We start from the raw sequence: 22,057 nt of genomic DNA on the forward strand, positions 1-22,057 counted from the left end.
TCAAACTCCCAGGCCTCTGGGAGAGGACCCGAGGTTGAGGAAGACACATACCACCCTAAGGGGTGAGAGGGGAATTTTTTTTTTTTTAATTTTATGTATGTGTGTGTGTGTATAAGGAATAAGTAGTAATAGGAATAAGTAGTCAAACAACGTTGTTTACTTTTATCTTTTGCTTTATTATTATATTTACAATAAATGTGGCATCTTTGCCTTATCCCTCTTAATAAGATCCTGCTGGTTTTTATTATATTGGTATAACATGGATTGGTGCAGGGTTAATTCGGTTTAACACTACTAAATTCAAGATAAAATCGTAGTGTAGACCAGGCCTCAGTGTAGTTAATCCATCTTTCCAAGAGGTGGTAGTTGGTTGGCAACCACATGTACAACAGGGTCTAGGTTTACCTAACTACAGTGTCCATGGCGCAACACTTTTCACAGCCCTGAGTGACTTAGCTAGGTTGACCTAATTTTTAAGTGTCTAGCAGACCTGTGATTTCCAGTGTAATCCTTTCCCAATATCCTTTTGCATGCAGACCACACCTGTGTATGCTCCTGCTGCAGATACTACTAGCCCTGTGCCTACAACCATCTGACTTGACCCAAGGCTCAGGCTATCTGCTATCTAGTCTTCTCTCTTTGACCAGCTCTCAAGCTGCTGTCTCCAGCCTTCTCCTGTTTACATGAAGCATTGTACTTCCACATGAGCTAGGTCACCACTTCTAACCTCAAGTAGCCCTTCTATTTCCTGTACTCAGGAGGTTATGGAGTCCTGTGCTGGCTAGATATTGAACTGGGGATGAATACAGTCCCCCATAACAATTTAATAGGTTAAATATGCTATCATAATTAATTAAGCTGTACACAACTACAACTTTTTCAGGCCCCATATCAACACAGACTACCACAGGGGTAACACTTTAGAACAGGGGTGGGCAAACTTTTTGGCCCAAGGGCCACATTGGGGTTGTGCAACTGTATGGAGGGCCAGGTAGGGAAGACTGTGCCTTCCCAAACAGCCTGGCCCCTGCCCCCTCCCGCTTCCCACCCCCTGACTACCCCCCTCAGAACTCCCAACCCATCCAACCCCCCGTGCTCCTTGTCCCCTGACTGCCCGACCCCTATCCATACCCCTGCCACCCCCCACAAGACTCCCACCCCCTATCCAACCACCCTCTGCTCCTCGTCCCCTGACCACCCCTCTCAGGACCCCCCGCCCCTAACTGCCCCCACTGCTCATTGTTCTGACTGCCCTCCCGACCCCTATCCACATCCTCGCCCCCTGACAGGCCCCCCGGGACTCCCACTCCCAACCCTCCCTGTTCCACATCCCCTGACCACCACCCCTGAGAACCTCCACCCCTTCCAACTGCCCCCTCCTCCCTGACTGTCCCACAGAACCATCCCTACTCTCTTACCCAACCCTCCTGCTCCGTGTCCCCTTACCAGCAGCAGGAGCTCACACCCTTGACACCCAGCCAGAGCCAGCTGAGCTCCCCATGCTGCCCAGGGGGAGCGGCAGGCCAGAGCACAGCCCACACAGGGGTGTGACTGCAGGGGAGGGGGACAGCAGGAGGGAGGGGCCAGGGACTAGGCTCCCCAGCTGGAGCTCAGGGGCCAGGCAGGACGGTCCTGCGGGCTGTAGTTTGTCCACAACTCCTTTAGAACCATTCAGCTCAGAGAAGTTGAATGTCCCATAAGGACTGCCCCTTTAAGAGGAAGCAGGGTCCCCCTAGACAGATTACCTGCTACCCAGTTGGGCTTAAGGAAAGACACCTAGGCTTTATAAAGAAGAAATTAGCTGTATGTGGGTGTCAGTGTATGCATGCAGGGAAATGAGAAAGCACCTACAGGGCCCTGAGTCAGCAGGGGGAAAACACCACTGGGGGAAAGGCTGGGGGGGAAGACCAAATACTCTCTTCCCTCCCTGTCTCTTTCCTTACTAACTCAGGCCCCTGCAGGGGCATTCTTACTCCCTAAAAGCAACTGCCAACACTCACCTATAGCTGTCTTATAAGGTCCCTTCCTGTAAGTTAGGCAGCAGGTGATCAGTCCAGGTGCATGGGACTTCTCTCTCTCTCAGAGGCCAATCATGCTTGACACTGACCAAAAAAATTGTACTGATAGTAGGTTTATGTTTTTATAACTAAGGAATAATATTAACTTATTTGAAAGCATTTTTTATTTTTATTTAAATTTTCAGTTGCAGAAAATTGTGGGTTTTTGTTTAGATTTATATCAATTTAAATTGTCATAGTTATGGGAAATTAATAATAGGTGGATCATATAATTATTTGACAGTTGACAATGAGGTTACAGCTTTATAACCATTGAAAAGGCAAATTGTCAACATTGCATGTCAAAATATACAAAGTAATTATCCTTAAGTGAAACTCTAAGTTCTCAAGCAAAATTTTCTTACTTTACCTATCTGTAAATTCTGAAGGTTTACCTATGGAAATATGTCAGTGTGTGTGTGAAAATGCTGTTTACTAATTAAAGAATGTAATCCTGCCAAACCCAATTATTAGCACCTGTTGAACTGTGTCCATCTGTTGTCTCTTGTCTTATACTGAAATTGTAAGTTGTTTGGGGCAAAGAGTGGCTTTTTGTTCTGTTTATAGAGTGCCTAGCACAATACCATGAGTGGAATGATATAAATAATAATATAGTTCTGAAGCATCTATGTAAGAAAGCAATTGGTACACAATTTTAAAATACAGTGTGATTTAACTAGCTTTCTGAAAGGCTAGAGTGAAATTAAATAGTATAAGGCCCTGATCCTGAAAATGAGTCTGAAGACCCTATTGAAGTCAGTGGAACTCCATGTGGGCACTAGGGTCTGATCATACAGATCCAGTCGCAGAACTGAACTCCAGATTTGTTTAGTATTTATAACACATGACTGGGCAGTAAGGACTGTTGGTTTCTATTGCCAGTATGTCCTTGAACAAGTCACAACTTACATGTCTCAGTTTATGCATCTGTAAAACAGGTGTTGTTAACAATAATATTTAGCTCTTACAAAGCAGTTTAAATCTTCTAAACTCTGGACATTTGTTAACTAATTAATGCAGTGAGGCTTCATTAATGCTTGGAAAGTACTTTAAAATCCCCAAATAAACAAGTTTGCAGTGCCAGGTATTATGTGACAAATTAATTCTTTAGGGAGACCTTGAAATATCTTACCTTTGTTCTAAATTATTTTAACAGCTGTATAAAAAGGTGTCACAGCATTGTCCTTCTGCTAAGGGAACCAAGGACTCACCTCTCCCAAACTAGGACACTTGGCATGTATAGGCCTAACAACATTAACCGCTGAAGCCTTCACTTATGGAAGGTTCCCTTAGAGTATAAGGGGTGGGGAGCCATTAATTTTTCTCCATCCCCTGCCCAGAAGCGTGGGTGACGTTTGGGAGAGAAGGGAGAAAGAAAGCGTTGGGGGAAGGGCACCTATTAATCTCCCTCCCCCTTCGGAAATACGTATGTGGGGGTGTTGTTGCTAGAGAAGCGGGGGGAGTAGCCGGGCGGTTTCACCTGCGTGTCTGCTTCCCAGAAAGGGCTAGGGCCTGGTTGTCGCTGGGGGAACAGGCAGGGTGGCTGTGAAAGGCTAGAGCCAAGCTTGTTCCAGAAGGGGCGGCAGAGTGAGGGGCGAAGCCACGCAGCCGGGGTAGGGGTGTTTAGCAACATTTGTCCCTAGCCGGGGAGCAGTGCAACTCCCGCCGGGGATCTGCCTTTCTTCTCCTCCTTGGCGGTGCCCGGCCTCCCGCGCCAGGAAGGGGAGGCGGAAGAAAGGGGAAGAAGCTCCAGGCAGGCTGGGGGAGGGAGGAGCAGTCTCGGGGGGAGGCGGCAGACGCACAAGATGGCCCCTGCTGCAGAGGCAGCAGTAGCAGCTGGTCGTGGGGAGGAGGGAACGGCGGCCAGGTGGCCTCTGCTGCCGGTGCTGGAGGCGGTGGGTGCTGCGGCCAGCCCCGTGTCCCGGAGCTGAGAAAAGCTGCGCTGGGAGCCCAGCCGTGCGGTGAGTGCGGGTGCTGGGCTTCGGTGCGGGGAACAATGGGGCGGAGGTGGTGTCTCTCCGGCCTGGCCCAGTGGGGGTCGGGGGTTGGCCCTGCCTTACTCAGGGCTTTCAGGTGGCAGGGGGTCATTGCAGCGGGCTCTAGTCTGTGTCCCTGCCTCTATCTCTAGGCCTCAGGCTTCAGCCGGTCTCCATTTCCGAGTTGTTCTGTCTTGGAGACCAAGGAGGTTGGTTCTGTAAAGCTGGGGGCCGGGAGAAAGAGATGATTTCCTTTGCCTTTGGAGAAGGAGTGGCGGTGGTAGTTCCAGGGGCTCTTGGTTTAGGGGAGGTGGGTGGTCTCATGTCATTCTGGGGTGGGGAGAGAAGACACTATTTGGGTTGCGGGGAGAGTCTGAAGTATGAAGGAGAATATAGTCCCCAGCCCCAGTTATAAAGGTCTTTTACAGCACAGATGGGAAGTCGGTTCCTGCCCTCAAAGGGGTTCAGCCCCCACTGTGGATTTATAGAGCTGATGTGACACACATTGAATGCTTTGTTTAAAATATATCTACAAATGCCTGTGTCGTGTCCCCCGTCCCCCCGTCAGCCTGCTGCTGTTTTGGGTGCCTATCAGAGTTGTAGGTAACATTCAGGGTAAGTTGGCCAGTGATTTCTCTGTGTGTCTGGAAACTGAGAGCCTGGCATTTGAGAAATGTAAATCTGAAAAGATCCAACAACTTGACATTGTTTTGGTCTTTGGTATTACTTTAGACACAGAGTTAAAAGATGGGGCAAGGATTTCCTGCCAGGAAACAGAGCACTGAGTAGTTACCCTTATGTGTTTGGGGGGAGGGAGAAAAGAAGAATAACCAGAAATGATGTATTGTCTTCAGAGGCCATATTGAGTGAGATCTGTGCCATTTTAAGAGCCCACAAGTAGGAAAACTGACATTTTTTGTATAAACTGGTACTTCATTAAATTCTTTCCACATACACTTCTTTCTTCTGAACAGTTGTTTTAAAACTTGTTTTGTTTCAGTCACTTATGGGGGAAAAAAAGTATTGGTGACATTTTATCAATTGGTAAGGTGCTTCCATTATTTTAATGTAATTCAGATAAATTTAAAATGGCCAAACTTTTAAATTGCAAAAATGAGTTCATCTTAAAACAGCTAGTTCACCCCATCAGTAGCAATGGTACTTTTTCACCATTAACTCTTTTAGTGACATGTTACCCTTTGATCACTCTGTAAGATGACAATTGGACTATTTTTACATTTATAATACTATAGTGATGCCTAGTATCTGTGACACATGGAAGTGTGCTACCTTTTCCACTAAACTATTTTTTCCCAATCATCAGGGATATATAAATCTTGTTTTAAACCTTCCTGCCAATTCCTGAGCATATGGGTAACTAATTGTGTATGGTCTCATTGACTTCATTGAGACTATTAACACATGAATAAAGTTATGCACATGCTTGAATGTTGTCAGGACTGGGGTCCACATCTTTATCAGTCAATTAAATTATCAATCCAGAAATGCAGTGTTTAATTTCTCCTATTGATGTGAATATATAGTTTTCTTTGAAGTTAATAAGAGCTGGGTGCCTCAAAGGGGGATGATCTCTTGCGCCCCCCCCCCCTTCTGAAATTGTTTCAGCCTATTATTCCTGCTGTAGAAAAGGCTCCTCCAGAGCAGATGCTTTAGCAGGTTATTTTGAGGGACCTTTGCACAGATGTTACATGTATTCTATTTGTTTGATGGACTCTGATTTCACTTGCTGTCAGTAAACACCTTTGATCAGCAGTAAAATTCATGGGGATGAAGAGGAAATTGCTTGTACTTTGTACCAAAACCAACTTAATTTAAAACAAAATGTACTAGATTGTTGGTTTGAAGTTGGTCTGGGCTGGTAGTGACTGCAAGGTCTGATCTAATGTCTGAGTTGCATGAAACTAAGGGTAGATCTACCGGTAAAATGTTGCATTGGTGCAGCTGTGCTGGTGTAGTGTAAATCCACCTCCCAGAGAGAAGCTCTGTCATTGACATAGCACTGTCTATAGAGGGGACTGGGTCTGTATAACTTTGTTGGATTTTTCATGCTCCTGAGCGATGTAGTTACAGGTCTGTAGTGTAGACTGGGCCTTAATGATGGCTTACGCTTTGGGAAGCGGGCTGAAGTGTCTGCATGACACAGACCAGTACCAGTTTTGCTAACTGAGAGGTTTAACAGAGTTAAGTGCTGAAGACCAAAATTATTTAAAGATGGTCCTCCAAACCAGGTTTGAGCTAACATTGATGGGACAGTTTGTAGGGACTTGAACTCCTGTTACCTATGACCTAGCAGCTGTCTGGATTGAGACCTTCTATCACAAATGCTGTCAATCTGGCACTCTTCAGTAGTGGTGAATTAAGAGAATGTATACACTCAAGATTTTGAACTAATTGCTTTATTTTCATATGTCTAAATATTTGGAAAGAATCTGAAAATGGTGGCAAGGTTTGAAAAATTCACCAATCTGGGATTTGCTATATACACAGGCTTGGCAGAAGTTGATTATTTTTTTTTTTTCTAAATTTGAATGTTTAATATTTATTTTTAAGTATTTTCTATTTTTAATCATTTAATCTTCACAGTTTCAGGACATTAAGGGGGATTAGTGTTAGGGTAGTGCTGGCAGTGGGGCTTCAGGGGGCTCCCCCAATGGGCCTGACTCCTGGCCACAATGTTCAGGGCAGGCTGTGGTCCAGACTCCATGAGGAGGAGGGTGAGCTCCCAGCCCTATGTGAGGCCGCCCTACTGATGAATGACTTCTTTCTGGGGATGGCCCCTGTACACCTGGCTGTGAATGAGCAAGCAGAGAGGTGACAGTGGGGCTGTAGAGTGCTCCCTGCATGGCCACCAGGCTGGTGACACCAGGTCCCTGTAGGTGTTAGCTGTGGGAGAAGCTGCACTTGCCGACTGTTAAACATATTTTTTGTTGATTTCTGTGTCAGGTGAAATTCATGTTTAATGATGACTAATGATTTAAATCAAATCCTGCCAATCGGACGTATATGATGCTGGACAAGTGCCCAAGAGCACTGCTAGATTAACAAACTGATAGTGTTAAGGTTCATTATCTCATGACTCATCATTGCAAAAAAAGGTGTGCTGTATGCCATTAGAAAACAGGAATTAGTTTTTTGTTTGTTAGCTATGCATGTTGTGATTACCATATTTTTTCCATGTCAGTTCCAACATGATTTTACTGTCTAATAGCTAGAAAACAAATGACTGCAAAATAATGCTTTAAATGCATTAGGTGTAAAATAGGGATAATGATACTTGCTACTTTTGTAAAGCTGTTTATAGCACTTTCTGTCAGTAGTTAGCATAAGAGCTAGGTATTTATTTATTTACATTCTCTGAAAAGCTTGCAAATCCCAGCTTTCTAATGATATGAAGAATAAGACTGAAATTTTAAAAAATGAGTGCCTAGAGTTAGGCTCCCAAATATGTGGCCTGACTTTCCAAAAGTGATAAGCACTCAAAAGCTCCCATACGTGGTTTAACCGAACTTTATTTCAAATCTTGACCTTTCTCTCTCACCATCACTGAAATCAGTTGCAACATGATTTTACGTAGCTGCAAAGTAGAAGAGGGACAAATAAAAACATAATCAATGTGGGTTTTTTTTCCCCTAGCCCCACAAAGCCTGGTATACTGCAGCCTGCTTGTGTTTGAAGGACTAGTATTTAGAACCAGAAAATTTCTCCCCCATATTGCCATTGGACCATTGATCACACAAACACGTATGCATCTCCACTCCAGACTTGAACATCTGGAAAAAAAAATAATTTTTCATTTTTACAAAAAAATCTATTGTAACAGTTAGGTATGTTTAAAATAACTATCCCATATACTGAAACTCAGCAAGTGAACCAACCTCAATGAGCAATAACCCTTCTATAAAAATTATTCCACCCTTTCAAACCACTTTCAAGAAAAGCCTGAGAAAATAGATAGGCCTTGCAACCTTCCCCTGTCAATGGAGACAGATGAGGAAGGAAGCAAATTCCGTTTGTGGATGAACTCCACAGAAAATTGTCTCTATATGTACAAAGCAAGTGATTGTTGGTCTTTTAACAGCTGAGATCAACTGGGATACTCAAGCCATCTCTTTTTGTGCTTTAACCTAAGATACACAGGATCCAAACCATAAAGAAACTTGTATATCAAAGCCTGTACTTTGCGGTGAACTGGAAACTAGTGTAGTCAAGGGAGCATAAAGATGTGCTTCATGTGTGAAATGGCAGTCAGTAAGCAAGTGCGTTCTGCACTGTTTGAAGTTTCAGTGTGGCCTTTAAGGTTAGCTATATGGAGGGCACATTGTCTGGAGATTCTTGGGTAACTGTTGTGACGTCCATAAATAGTGACTGATCATGCTTAATTTTTGTACAGTAAAAAAATTTAACACATTGAATTATAAGATCTGTTCTCCTTTTGAGTTGATCCAGGTGTAGCTTCTATTAGTGTCAATGTGGTCATGAGTATGTCTTGAGAACTATGGTAGGGCAGACTATCTTTTGCGCACAATCCCATTGTTTTAATTGGTGGCCTGTGTAGTAAAACTTAAGTGACCTCATACTACTGTAGTTTCAAAGGAATTAATGACTTATGTCTCCTGTACTTGTGGAATGACGTAACTGAGGAGAAGTCTTAATGTCTGTAAAACTGTATAGGCACTAACCTGTTTCAATGTGGTATTACAAATGCATAAGTGTTTTGTCACTCCCTTCCTCTTGTATTTGGGAATCAGTTGCAGTGGTTCAGGAAATAATGTCCCTGTTACTCATATATCAGCTGTGAGAGGAACTTGTTTTGCTGTTTAAATGAAGATTCTGGATGATCATTTGTTCATTGCAGTTTCATGCTATTAGACTGACACTGCTTGTGTCCTCCTGTAGTTGAAGTTACGGAACAGCATCCATAAACTCCTCTGCTTTGTAGTTTATCCTTCAAGCTGAAATATTTCTTGCTTCATATTTGACCAAAAATTTATTTTTTAAATGTTCAGCTCTTTTTGAGTGAGAGAAAATGAAGTAGATGGAAAATATAAAAAAAATTTATCTTCTCTAATAATTGGTAAGTTTTGTCACCCTCTGCTATGTTGAAATGGAAAGCAATGGTCTGGAAAGAGAACGTTCCTCTCTTCTGGCTTTACTTCCTTCCAAAGAGCATATGGTAGGTGTGTGTGGGAATGGGTGTTGGGGAGGTGAGTGTGTTTCATATAACTTATTGAGAGAGAGCTTTTTTTATTATTATTTTTATTTATTTATTTCTTTTAGAGATGGGTATTAATACTACTTTCAGCCTGCAGTCGCAGGGTTGCTCATTGATTGAAACATGTTTGAAATGCTTATTGTCCTGGAGCAGGGGTGGGCAAACTTTTTGGCCTGAGAGGCACATTTGGCTGGGGAAATTGCATGCAGGGCCATGAATATAGGGCTGGGGCAGGGAGTTGGGGTGTGTGGGAGGGGGCTCAGGACGGGGTTGAGGTGCAGGATGGGGGTGCAGAATGTGGAAAGGGGCTCAGGGCAAGGGGTTGGGGTGGAGGGTGGGGGCCCAGGGCAGGGGGTTGAGGTGTAGGAGAGGGTGCAGGAGGGAGCTCAGGGCAGGGGGTTGGGGTGCAGGAAGGGATGCAGCATGCAGGAGGGGTCTCAGGGCAGGGGATAGGGGTGTAGGAGGGGTTTAGGATGTGGGGTTTGGCCTGGCGCTGCTTACCTTGAGTGGCTCCGGGGTGGCAGTGGCACATAGCGGGCTAAGATAGGCCCCCTGGCGCCACGCCGCTCCCAGAAGCAGCTGGCACCATATCCCTGGGTAGGTGGGGAAGTAGAGGGCTCCGTGCACTGCCCTCACCTGCGGGTACCATCCCCAAAGTTATTGACTGTGGTTCCCTGTTCCTGGGCAATGGGAGCTGCGGGGGGGAGGTACCCGCAGGCAAGGGCAGGGCACGGAGCCCTCTGCCTCCCCCTACCCCCAGGGGCCGCAGGGACGTGGTGCTGGCCACTTCCGGGAACGGCACAGTGCCCACTGCGCCACAGGGGTGGCAATCTTACGGTCTGGATCCAAAGCCCTGATGGGCCGGATCCGGCCCACAAGCCGTAGTTTGCCCACCCCTGTCCTGGAACCATCCATTCAAATTTAGGCAACATTGACTTCCCTGCTACTTACTGTTTGGGATTTTCAGAACCAGTGCAGTTTCGTAGCGTAGATGAGATATATGGTGGCTGGATGTTTCTTTTAAAGTGATCATCAGTGAAATAGTTTAATGTGACTTATAGTAATTTGAAGTCAAATAACATTGTTTGTGGTGGAGTTGAACCAGTGTTATCAGCACTGAAGCTTATTCTGGTGTAGACAAGACCTGAGAGCCCTAGAGCTGCTTGTGGACTTGCAGATCCCATGTTAGAATTCAGAACTACTGCCAACCTACCACGATGGCTAGTATCTCATCTTTAATTTATCTTATTTGAACTTTGCTGTATATAAAGCGGGATCAGGATTCCAATCTAGATCCTCCCTTAAATGAACTTAAAAAACCCCTGACCATTTTAATAAGTATACTTTCAGACAAAGTGAAAATGAGGTGCTATCTGAGATTGAAAGGTTAGAAGAGGTTCAGTAAGGTCCAGATGGTGCATATCCATGACTTCCTAAGTATGAAGTGGCTGAACTTCTAGCAAAAACGTGCAATCTCATTTAAAAACAGCTACTATATAGATGCCTTGGAAGTTAACAAATGTACCCAGGAGTGATCCACGGAATTAAAAACGGTAAAACTTCTGTACCTGGTAAATTGTTGAAATGATCATTAAAAACAGAACAGTAAAACCTCCTGAAAGATCATCTTATGATATACTATCTAACCTGCATGGTTTCTGCAACGCAAAGTTGTCTCACTAAACTCTTAAAAAGCTTTGAAAGTGTCATCAAAGTAGTGGATACAGCAAAACTGGTTGTCATAGTTTATTTAGATTTTCAAAAGCGCTTTTGGGAGGTTGTGGAAGCTAAGAGTGTAGTTAGCATTCAGAGGGAGATTAGATGCTTATATAGACAAGAATATTCCCACTCATGCATTCAGAATTTTGGAAGGGATAAAAAAAGCCTCATGCTTCTAGTTTTCAAACTAGTGTTCAACTATTAGGGATTAGGATGAGAGCTTCATTTGGATAAATTATATCACATCTGCCTACTGTGATTCTTGCATCTGCCTACTGTGATTCTTAAGTAACTGCTACTGCCACTGTCAGACAGGAAACAGGATTAGGTGGACTACAGTGTCTGGTGCAGTATGACAATTCCTATGTTTTCTATATAGAATACAAATTGTGATAGGATAAAATGAAAGCTAGAAAAGGAAAAGCACACTTCTCTTGTCCCAAAATATTGTGAATTTCTCCTTAGTAGTAATGAATTATGCAAACTTTGGAATAGTATCAGAGGGGTAGTCGTATTAGTTTGTATCCACAGGAACAACGAGGACTCTGGTGGCACCGTGAAGACTAACATATAATTGGGCATAAGCTTTCATGGGTAAAAAACCACTTCTTCAGATGCAACTGAATTGTTTTTTTTTTACCCACGAAAGCTTATGTCCAAATAAAACTGTTAGTCTTAACTTTGGAATAGTTTCTTTGAAGAAAGTGGAGGGTGGAGGAAAAGAGGGAAGACAGAAATTCATTAAATGTTAATAGGAAAATATAATTGTCTGTTATGAATGCAACACTTGCATGTGAATGTTTATTAGCTTTTCTACTCATCTTGTATTGTACCAGCTCTTAGGTGTTCACATAATGTTTATCTTTACGTTTAATAGCATGATGTGAGCAGACAACTTTTCCAACCTGTTTTAAAACACAGCCCACATAATGTGCAATCAAAACTACCCTTTTCCTGGGGTTTGGTTTTGTCATCGTACTGTTAGTGAAGGTCACCCCAGGCCTTCCCTCCATGTTTAGCTGCTCCTAGAGATGGTCACAGGACTGCTACACGTGTGTAGTAAATCCTCTCTTCTGCAGATCCAACCTAGAGAGCCACTCCCATCTAACTTATCAGTGGTGGAATTTAATGAACTTCATTAGTACTAGTGAATCTGCTGTAGTCTTGGTCTCTTCCAGCAGAATCAACAATAACTGCAGTTGGGGTGGGTTCACAAACTGTCAGATACAAAAAGATTGACAGTTACATGTTCCTATTGCATGAACAAGCTGTACTCCTTCAAGGGGTCCAGTAGGAATTTTTTTCATCCCTGGCATATGCAACATTGGATGGTTGTTGGATGGTCTTGTACTTTCCACTCAGCCATCAGTGACTAGCTACTGCCAGAATGTGATGGACTACTGGTCTGATATAGTGTGGCAGATCGTGCAATATGTGCTTTTAAGATGTGTTGAAGAGTAGTTTAGTTTGTGAAGTGGTTATCTTGATGTGTAGAGATTCATTGTCCAGGCTACCATTTCCAAGAGTATTGGGAGCATAATTTAGAATGCAGAAAGGATATTTGGAGCTTAGAAGCATCAACAGAGATACTATATGTACTCACATGAGCTAGTTCTACAAGACCAGCCAATTCCTGCACAGCTGGAGACCACCTCTTGTTGGGATTTTGCATGCAGAGTATATTGTCCGGAGAAATTCATTGCAATGTTTCAGAAATTGTGGATGACAATGAGTCATCTGAACCATTTCCAGTCATCGATGGGGTCAAGCAGGACTGTATGTTGGCTCCAGCTCTCTTCAGTATGTTGTTCTCTGCCATGCTTACAGACGCCTTATGTGATTGTCGCACCAAAATTTGTTGTCAGATATTGGACTGATGGCAAGCCCCTCAATTTGAGGAGACTACAGGTGATGACAAAAATACAGGAAGTGACTTTCATGATCTTTGGTTTGCTGATGACTGTTTCCCAAATATCAAATCTCAGTCTGACATCCAGCAGAATGAGCTGTTTTTCTTCAGCTTGTGACAACTTTGGTCTCTCAGCATCAAGAAGACAGAAATGATGTACCAGTCTGCACCAGGAAAGTCTGACATAGAACCTAGTATCCCAGTGAATGGCCAGATTCTTCCAGCAGGTTCACCTACCTTGGAAATACACTGTCACATTCACATAGATGATGAAACCAATGCCAGAATTGCAAAAGTGAGTGTGGCCTTTAGGCTCCCACACATTTGCACATAACCTGCCAGAGGCATTAGTCAACAAACAAAACTGAAGGACTACAAAGCCATCATGTTGCCACCTCTCATGTATGCATGTGAAACCTGGATGGTGTACACATGCCATGCTATGAAACTGAATCACTTCCCCATGGGCTGTCTGAGGAAACTGATCAGGATAAGATGGCAAGAGAAGTTTCCAGACACTTAAGTTCTCATGTGACCAGGCATTCCAAGCTTCCATATTCTGATATCACATATGAGTTGAGCAGGCCATGTCAACAGAATGTCAGAGGATTGACTGCCAAAGAAGATATTTTACAGTGATCTGAAGGAAAGCACTCTCAGAGGCAGAAAGAAATGTTTCAAGGACTCCCTCAAGTTATCCCTGGGGTGTTTCAACACTGACTCATACTGCTGGGAAGATCTCACATATGATTGTTCTACTTGATGAATGCCTGTGTGTGCCGCTCTCCTGCTGACGTAGCTACTGCCACTTGTTTAGATGGGGTTTTTCTTTTTTATGTTGACGAGAGAGCTCTCTCCTGTCGGCATAGAGCGGCTACATGAGTGATCTTTCAGTTTGCTAGTGTAGACATGGCCTAAATCTCACAACAGCAGCGTGGTCACTGTTAATCAAATAACGCATAGTGGCATCTCTTGTTCAGTGTGCCACAGCCTGTTCAAAGCTCCAATTGGCCTGATCAGCCACTCGAGTGTTCACAGAAAGTAAAGCAACCACTGATTTCATGGTCATCTTTGAACTTGAAGGGCAAACAACACGTTATATGAAAACTTCCACTGTCCTGTATGGTCACAAAAATCAATACAAGTTGTCTGTTCAGGGAGAAGTACTACCTGGGAGTGCAGCAGAGGAGGCATTGCTATTCTTGAAGGTGAAATTTGCTTATAGAGGTCAGAGTCAAGGTTGCATGGGGGTTTACCTTAATACTGTATTTCTTGGTTTTCACAAGTTGGAGTTTTGCTGAAATCAGTGTTCTGGAAAGGCATGAGCTGGGCTACCTTAAATCTGTATATATAAATTAAGAGGATGTGTGGAGGGAGAAACAAAGTAGATATGCAGCACTATAAATCAAGAATCAGTAAATTAAAGGGTGTTAGGGCAGCTGAAGCTGTCACTTGAGCCCAGTGTTTTCCAGTACTTCAAAAATATAGAGAAGACAATGTTCCTAGCTCATTTTAGATTCATTTTACTTTTTCAGTGATATTGACTGAATAATTTGAACAAGAGTAGCATAATGCCTTTCCCCTTCCCCAACAATAACAAGTAATACAGGGTGTATGTAAAGGAAGAAAGAAGTTCAAGAATTTTCTAACTTAGTAAAGGCTAAATTCTGGATACCCTTATAAAACTTGAGTAGAAGTGCTTGCTTAGGAGAAAATGTGAATGTTGAGGAATAGAAAATTGCATCCTCTTTCTCAGGGGTGGCCAACATGAGCCTGAGAAGGAGCCAGAATTTACCACTGTACGTTGTCAAAGAGCCACAGTAATATGTCAGCAGCCGCCCCATAAGCTCTTCCCTGGCTCCCAATGCCTCCTGCCCACCAGCAGCCCCGCTGATCAGCACTTCTCCGCACCCACGGAGCAGTTGTCTCTTGGCATGCAGGAGGCTCAAAGGGGGAGTGGAAGGAGCGAGGGCATGGCAGGCTCAGGGGAGGGCGTGGGAAGGGGTGGAGTAGGCTCAAAGCCTGTGGCAGAGCCAGGGGTTGAACAGTAAGCACCCCCTGGCACATTGTAGCTCCAGCCCCAGAGTTGATGCCTATAAAAGGAGCCACATATTAACTTCTGAAGAACCGTATGTGGCTCCGGAGCCACAGGTTGGCCACTCCTGCTCTTTCCATTGCCTTATCTGGGGTAAAGTGTAGAGTACTTGGAGAAGATATGTGTTTAAAACTGGTTTAATTTGTTGTAAAACTTACTTCTCTCATTTGCAGTGTTGCTTCTTGTTAAGGGATTCCATGTGATGTTGATTTTTAAACAGCTGTTCTCTGTGCTGTTTATAGCAAGAAGGACTGTCTCCTTTCTAAAAACTAGGGTTAGCTCCAGGACTCAACAAAATCATGTAAGGCAAATACTGTTGCTTTGGGAAATCAGTATTTAGGAAACCCTGAATTCTTGTTTTGTAAATGGGCAAAGGATCAATATTTCCACACTCAGCCTGGAGAACAGCAGTTAGTCTGGTAGGCCTCTTAATGAGGGATTCAAAGTGATAAATTTTATGAGCTGAATGCATCACTGCAGAAATATTAACGGGCCCTCTACTTTGAATGGTCTCTTAAAATACGTGAAAACACCAAGGAGTCTTTGTGGCGCCTTTAGACTAACCCATTTATGTGGGCGTAAGCTTTCGTGGGCAAAAACCCGCTTCATTAGATGCATGGAGTGGAAAACACAGAGGGTAGGTATAAACACACAGCACATGAAAAGATGAGGAGTTGCCTTATCAAGTTGTGGGGTCAGTGCTAATGAGCCAGTTCAGTTAAGGTGGAAGTGGCTATTCTGAACAGTTGACAACAAGGGGTGAATATCAAGGGAAGAAAAATCACTTTTGTAGTGCCAATGAGTTCAGTATAATTAAGGTGGCTCATACCTTCTTTTCAACTGTTTGAAATGAGTATCAGGCCTGGTCTACACTTGCGGGGTGCGGGAGGGAATATGCAATTTCAGCTACGAGAATAGCGTAGCTGAAGTAGACCTACCTTAGATAGACTTAGAATCACTTACTTCACGTCCTCGCAGCACGGGATCGACAGCCGCCGCTCCCCTGTCGACTTTGCTTCCACCTCTCGCTGAGCTGGAGTTCAGCAGTTGACAAGAGAGAGATTGGGGATTGATTTATAAATCGATCCCTGATAGATCGATCGTTACCCTCCAATCTGGCGGGTAGTGTAGATGTACACTCAGTAGGGGGAAATTAGTTTTTGTAGTGACCCATCCACTCCTAGTCTTTATTCAGGCCTAATTTGATGTTGCAAATTAATTCCAGTTCTGCAGTTTCTCACTGGAGTCTGTGTTTTTTGAAGTTTTTTTTTTTTAATTGAATTGCCACTTTTAAGTCTGTTTGTCCAGGGAGATTGAAGTGTTGTCCTACTGGGTTTTGAATGTTATAATTCTTGATGTCAGATTTGTGTCCATTTATTCTTTTGCATAGAGACTGTCTGGTTTGGTCAATGTAAATGTCAGAGGGACATTGCTGGCACATGATGGCATATATCGCATTGGTAGATGTGCAGGTGAACGAGTCTCTGGTGTTGTTGATATGGTTAGGTCCTACGATGGTGTCCCTTGAATAGATAAGCAGACAGTTAGCAGCGAGGTTTGTTGCAGGGATTCGTTCCTGCGTTAGTGTTGTTGTGTGGTGTGTAATTGCTGGTGAGTATTTGCTTCAGCTTGAGGGGCTGTTTGTAAGTGATTACTGGTCTGTCTTCCAAGGTCTGAGAGTGTGAGGGATCGTCCTTCAGTATAGGTTGTAGATCCTTGATGATGCGCTGGAGAGGAGACTGTAGGTGACAGCTAGTGGCATTCTGTTGTTTTCCTTGTTGGGCCTTCCCTGTAGTAGGTGACTTCTGGGTATCCTTCTGGCTCTGTCAGTCTGTTTCTTCAATACCCACTTGGTGAAGTGTAGTTTTAAGAATGCTTGATAGAGATCCTGTAGGTCTTTGCCTCTGTCTGAGGGATTGGAGCAAATGTGGCTGTATCTTAGAGCTTGGCTGTAGACAATGGATCGTGTGATGTGTCCTGGATGAAAGCTGGAGGCATGTAGCTAAGTATAGCGGTCAGTAGGTTTCCAGTATAGGGTGGTTATGTCACCACTGCTTATTTGCACTGTAGTGTCTAGGAAGTAGATCACTGTCTCTCCTGCCTTTTTCCAATCCCTGAATTGACACTTTCGTAGATGGTGCTTTTTTGTTTGACAACAGGCGCTATTTCTAATGGGTTAACTCTTCTGACTCCATTGATCTCTACCTCTATTGCAGTAGGCACAGACTGGGTAAGGGGGCGGCGCGATTGGAAAAGTTTGGGAACCGCTACTCCATTGCTCTGTTCCTGCTCCTCTTTCTTATCTCTTCTTTCTCCTCCTGTTTGCCAGCCTACCTGATGCTCCCTCAGCTGTTTTCTGCTAGGTTTAGCCAATAATAGATTCTAATATCTATTGCAGGCAACAGAGATGGCATGTTGCCTATTAATTGCATCACATTGGCAGCTTAAAATAACCGTATATACTTGATTATTAACAAGCCAGCTTATAAGCAGGCAAACACCCCCCACCCTCACAGATGGATAAGTAAAAATGGAAAAATTTTGACCTGTTCATAAGCTGACCCTGTAATTCAGGGGTCAGCAAACTTTGGCTCCCAGGCCATGAGGATAAACAGCTGGCGGGCTGAGATGGTTTGTTTACCTCAAGTGTTCACGGGTGTGGAGGTAAACCTAAGTAAACAAAGTGTCCCAGTGTGCCAGCTGCTTACCCTGACAGGCTGGGACAGCAACTGGTGGGGAAATTTTTTGTGACCACCTCCCACAGGACCCCACCCCTAGCCTGGGACCTTCACACTCTCCCCATCCCATCCCACCATATCTGGAGAGGATGTCTCTGGTGGCGCGGCCACAGCCTGCTCCAGCGGGTCGGGCTGGGCTGGGTGGCGTGGCTGCAGCCTGCTCCCCCCTTCTCTGGTGCTTCCCTTTTTTACTTAAATAAATAAAAAATAAAAAATGGGCTTATGAACTGGTATATATGGTACTTCAGATAGCTCTATTATTGGAAAAAAGCAGAAATACATTGTGGAAGACGAATGTGGTCTTCTGAGCAACTGTGGGACACTGGCCTCTGTCTCTTGTGGCATCTTGAATATCATCTCACCCTCTCCAGAGAGGAAGCTAAGGTAGTGAATATTGTTCATGGCATACTCCCTGGTTGCTGCTTTGGCCACAGCTGTTAATCTGAAACATGAAAGACCAATTTAGACTAGGTTGAACTGGTTTAACAGAACGGATTGGAGGGTTAAACTAGAGGCCACTACTCTGGTTGCCCTTCCTGTGTACGACTCATTCTCCTACTTGCCTGCTGAAGAAATAATTAAAAAGAAAGGAAGTAGTGCAGCAAAAAGTTCAGGGCACATCTACCCTGGCAAAATTACAGCACCAGCAATTGCACACAATCAGCTGCCTTGTGACACTTGCAGTGGTATTTGGAGCAGTGCCTTCTGGGCAGCTGTCCCATAGAGCATCTCTTTCTCTTCTACTGCTAAGACTTGTGGGAAGGCTGAGGCATCCTGGTTCCTGTCCCAGTGACCCGTGATGCATTGCTTCGCATCCCAGAAATCCCTGTGCTTCTGTCTGCATTTGGTGCCATCTTTCAACGATTTGTGTACTGCGCAGCCTGCCTCTTTGGGTTGCAGGAATCGATCCCGGACTGTTAACCCATGTGCTGCTCACTCTGATTAACGTGTCATGAGTGGCACTGTAGTTATTCCTTAAACTGCAAAGGCAAGAGGAGCGTGACATCTTACCACGCGTAGTAGCTACGACACGAGATTGCTTATGACATTCATGGAGGTGCTGACCACAGTGGAATGCTGCTTTTGGGCTTGGGGAAACAAGCACTCAGTGGTGGGATTACATCGTTGTGCATATCTGGGATGACAAGCAGTGGCTGCAGAACTTTTGGAGGAGGGAAGCCACATTCACGGGACTGTGTGATGAGCTCGCCACAGCCCTGCAGCGCAAGGACATGAGAATGAGGGCTGTCCTGTCGTTGAAGCGCTGTGCACTGTTGAAACTGGCTATTCCAGATTGTTACCGATCGGTTGCTAACCAGTTCGGAGTGGGAAAGTCGACCGGTTGGACTTGCGTTGATGGAAGTGTGCAGGGCCGTTAATCGCATCCTACTTCAAAAGACCATGACTCTGGGCAACGTGCATGACACTGTGGATGGCTTTGCACAAATGGGCTTCCATAACTGCAGGGGGGTGATATTCCAGTTCTGGCACCAGATGACCTAGCCGTTGAGTACATTAATCGCAAGGTGTATTTCTCAGTGATTCTCCAGATGCTGATGGATCACTGTGGGCGTTTCAGATACTAACACAGGCTGGTCTGGAAAGGTGCATGACATATGCATCTTTCAGAACACTGGCCTGTTCAGGAAACTGCAAGCAGGGACTTTCTTCCCAGACTAGAAGATCACCATAGGGGAAGTCAAAATTGTGATCCTGGGAGACCCCGCCTGCCCCTTAATGCTATAGCTTATGAAGCCATACACACAGCAACTTGACAGTAGCAAGAAGCGGTTCAACAACAGGCTGAGTAAGTGCAGAATGACTGTGGAGGATGCTTTTGGCTGTTCAAAAGCCTGATGGTGTGGTCTCTGTGGGAAGCTGGACCTGAACGATGACAATATTCCTTGCTTATAGCCGTGTGCTGTACATTCCATAATATTTGTGAAGGGAAGAGTGAAAGCTCTGCGGGCTGGACCACAGAAGGTCAGCACCTGGAGACTGAGTTTGAACAGCCAGAGACCAGGGCTATTAGAGGGTCACAGCACGGGGCCATAAGGATCAGGGATGCCTTGAGGCAGCAGTTTGAAGCTGAAAGCCACTAATATTTGTTGCTGTGCTTGGGATTGCAGTGCTTGTAATGCTAGGAGGTGGTTGGTGCACATGATGATGCAATAAGGGGGTTTAACATAATTGTATGTTGCTTTGGAGTGCTCTTTTTGCTTTCACTTAATAGAATAAAAATTGCTTTCAAACCAACGCAATTCTTTTATTAAAAGAAAACCAGAGTCAGACAAAAAGTCAAACAAAAAACAGCAGGGAAGGGGGTGGGGGAAGGAAGGTCAGAGGAGGTGGAGGGGTCCTGGGATGGCTAAAGATGTGTGTATGTCCAGGAATCCTATCCAACCTTCTCCTTTGGAGTACAGTGCAGTGTGTACTGTATTTCAGCAGGGCCAAACCCCAGAGGGATTGGCGGTGGGTTATATAATTTTGTGGTGCTTGAGCTCCAGCAATATATGGAACTGGGTCTCTCCCTGGCCCTGCCTGGAGCGGGCCTGGACCCCTGTGGGTCTTTCCCTCCGCCCTGCCACATCCCTGCCTGGAACAGGGCCCGGCCCTCACCTGCCACGCCCTCCCATCCCCGTGGTTCCTTCTCTCCCCCCTCCGATGTCCCTGCCCGAAAGAGAGCAGTGCGCGCCTCTTCCCTGCCTGATTGTGCTGCTGGAGTAGCACATTCCTAGGTGGAGGCCTGCTCTCCGCAGCAACTGCTGTCTGCTGCCCCAGGGTCCTAGTGCCCAGAACCACTAATGGCAAGGCAGACTGCCCTTACCCTGCCCTTCTGCCCTAGCCCTGAGCTTCTCCTATGCCCCAAACCCCTCAGCCCCAGCCAAAGCTGTCATCCTCCCACACCCAGTCCTCTGCCCCAGCCCTGAGCCTCCTCCTGCATCATGAACCCCTCAGCCCCCGCACCCTAATCCTCTGCTCCAGCTCTGAGCCTCCTCCTGCATCATGAACCCCTCATCCTCAGGCCCACAGCCTGCACCGCCTCCCCCTTCCCACACACTCCCTCCTGCCCTCAAACTCCCTTCCAAAGCCTGCACCCTCTCCCTTTGCACTGCCTCCCGCCCCCAAACTCCATTCCAGAGCCTGCACCCTTCACCCTACCTGTATACCCAGCCCGAAGCCTGCCCCCCCTCCTGCAACCTAACCCCCAGCCCAAGACCTGCACCCCCCGACCTCCTCCCCCCCACCCCCAGAGCCTTAGGCAGGTGTAGGGGGTGGGTTCTGGGCTCCACCAAAATTTCTACAAACCTACCATCCATGTGTGGGTAGTGGGAGTCCACAGGGCTTGACTGTAAGGGGGGAGGAGTGGAATGCTGCAGGTATAGACTGGAGACAGGAGGTTGATGAGAGTGTTGGTGGTGTCTGGGGGGAGGATGGGAAAGAGTTTTGCGACAGCAGCAGGGAGGGCGGGTGCTGCTCGGTTTGAAGAGCTAGTATTGCCTGGAGTGTGTCTGCCTGGCACTCCATAACATTTAAGAGCCACTCCATGGCTTCATTCTGGCATGCTGCATTCTCCTTTCAGTCCCTCTTCTCGCTGTCCTGCTGCTCATTCAGTTCCTGTTTCTGGGTGGCGGAGTGCATCATAACATCACTCAGAAAGTCGTCCGTAATTTTTCTTGGCCGCTTTCTAATTCTGCACAGCCGTTCAGCTGCCAGTAACAAAGAGGGAGACTGGGCTCCCAAGGTCATCTCTGTGAGGTTTAAATGCAACATTTTACAGAAGCAATATTGTTTGCAACACAGACAACACTGATTCAGTGCTTTGAAACACAGTCAGTACTTGCACACCTGTCACTAACTGGCTGATCCCAGGCAAGTACACATGAGCCACAAGACCCCCAAAATGGTGAGTAGCTGCAGGGTAAATCACTCTTCCAGGACCCTGTTGCACACTGGGCGTGTGGCTCTTGGGGAGAACCAGCACTGTAGTGGAGGCCTGATGATCATTCCTTTGCCCACACTTTCCACAGGATGTGATCATTATGGAAAATATCTCACTGCTGAGGGTGAGCAGGGAATCAGCGGAGGGTCACCTCCAAGACTGCAGCTTCCACCCTGGCCCCTATGCAGCTTGCCTGTATGCAGCAGTGGTGGTGGTCCACACCCCTCCGCCCCCATGATGGCACAATGATGCAGATAAGTTACTGCTAATGGAGCAAGAAACAAAGCAGCTCTGCTGAAGAACCTGTGGCAGCAGATTGCCCAGGATGTCCACAAGAGTTTCCTGGAGATGTCTGAGGGAGAGTCCTTCGAAGTGAGGGAGTCAATC

General features: G+C 45.5%; 1 protein-coding gene and 1 long non-coding RNA gene across 8 annotated transcripts in view; both read left to right on the plus strand.

The window, feature by feature from the left end:
- The window catches only part of LOC116839862 (uncharacterized), a 374,064-nt gene that overhangs the window by 195,248 nt on the left and 156,759 nt on the right, over positions 1–22,057 (plus strand). The window lies entirely within an intron of this gene.
- The window catches only part of RC3H1 (ring finger and CCCH-type domains 1), a 97,631-nt gene continuing 79,063 nt past the window's right edge, over positions 3,490–22,057 (plus strand). For all 7 annotated transcript variants that reach the window (XM_032806082.2, XM_075067920.1, XM_032806080.2 and 4 more), the window contains exon 1: positions 3,490–4,018. The gene's annotated coding sequence lies outside the window, so the exon portion shown is untranslated. The remainder of the gene's footprint in view (positions 4,019–22,057) is intronic.

The sequence above is a fragment of the Chelonoidis abingdonii genome, chromosome 7 (assembly GCF_003597395.2).
Source record: "Chelonoidis abingdonii isolate Lonesome George chromosome 7, CheloAbing_2.0, whole genome shotgun sequence".
NCBI lineage: Eukaryota > Metazoa > Chordata > Testudines > Testudinidae > Chelonoidis > Chelonoidis abingdonii.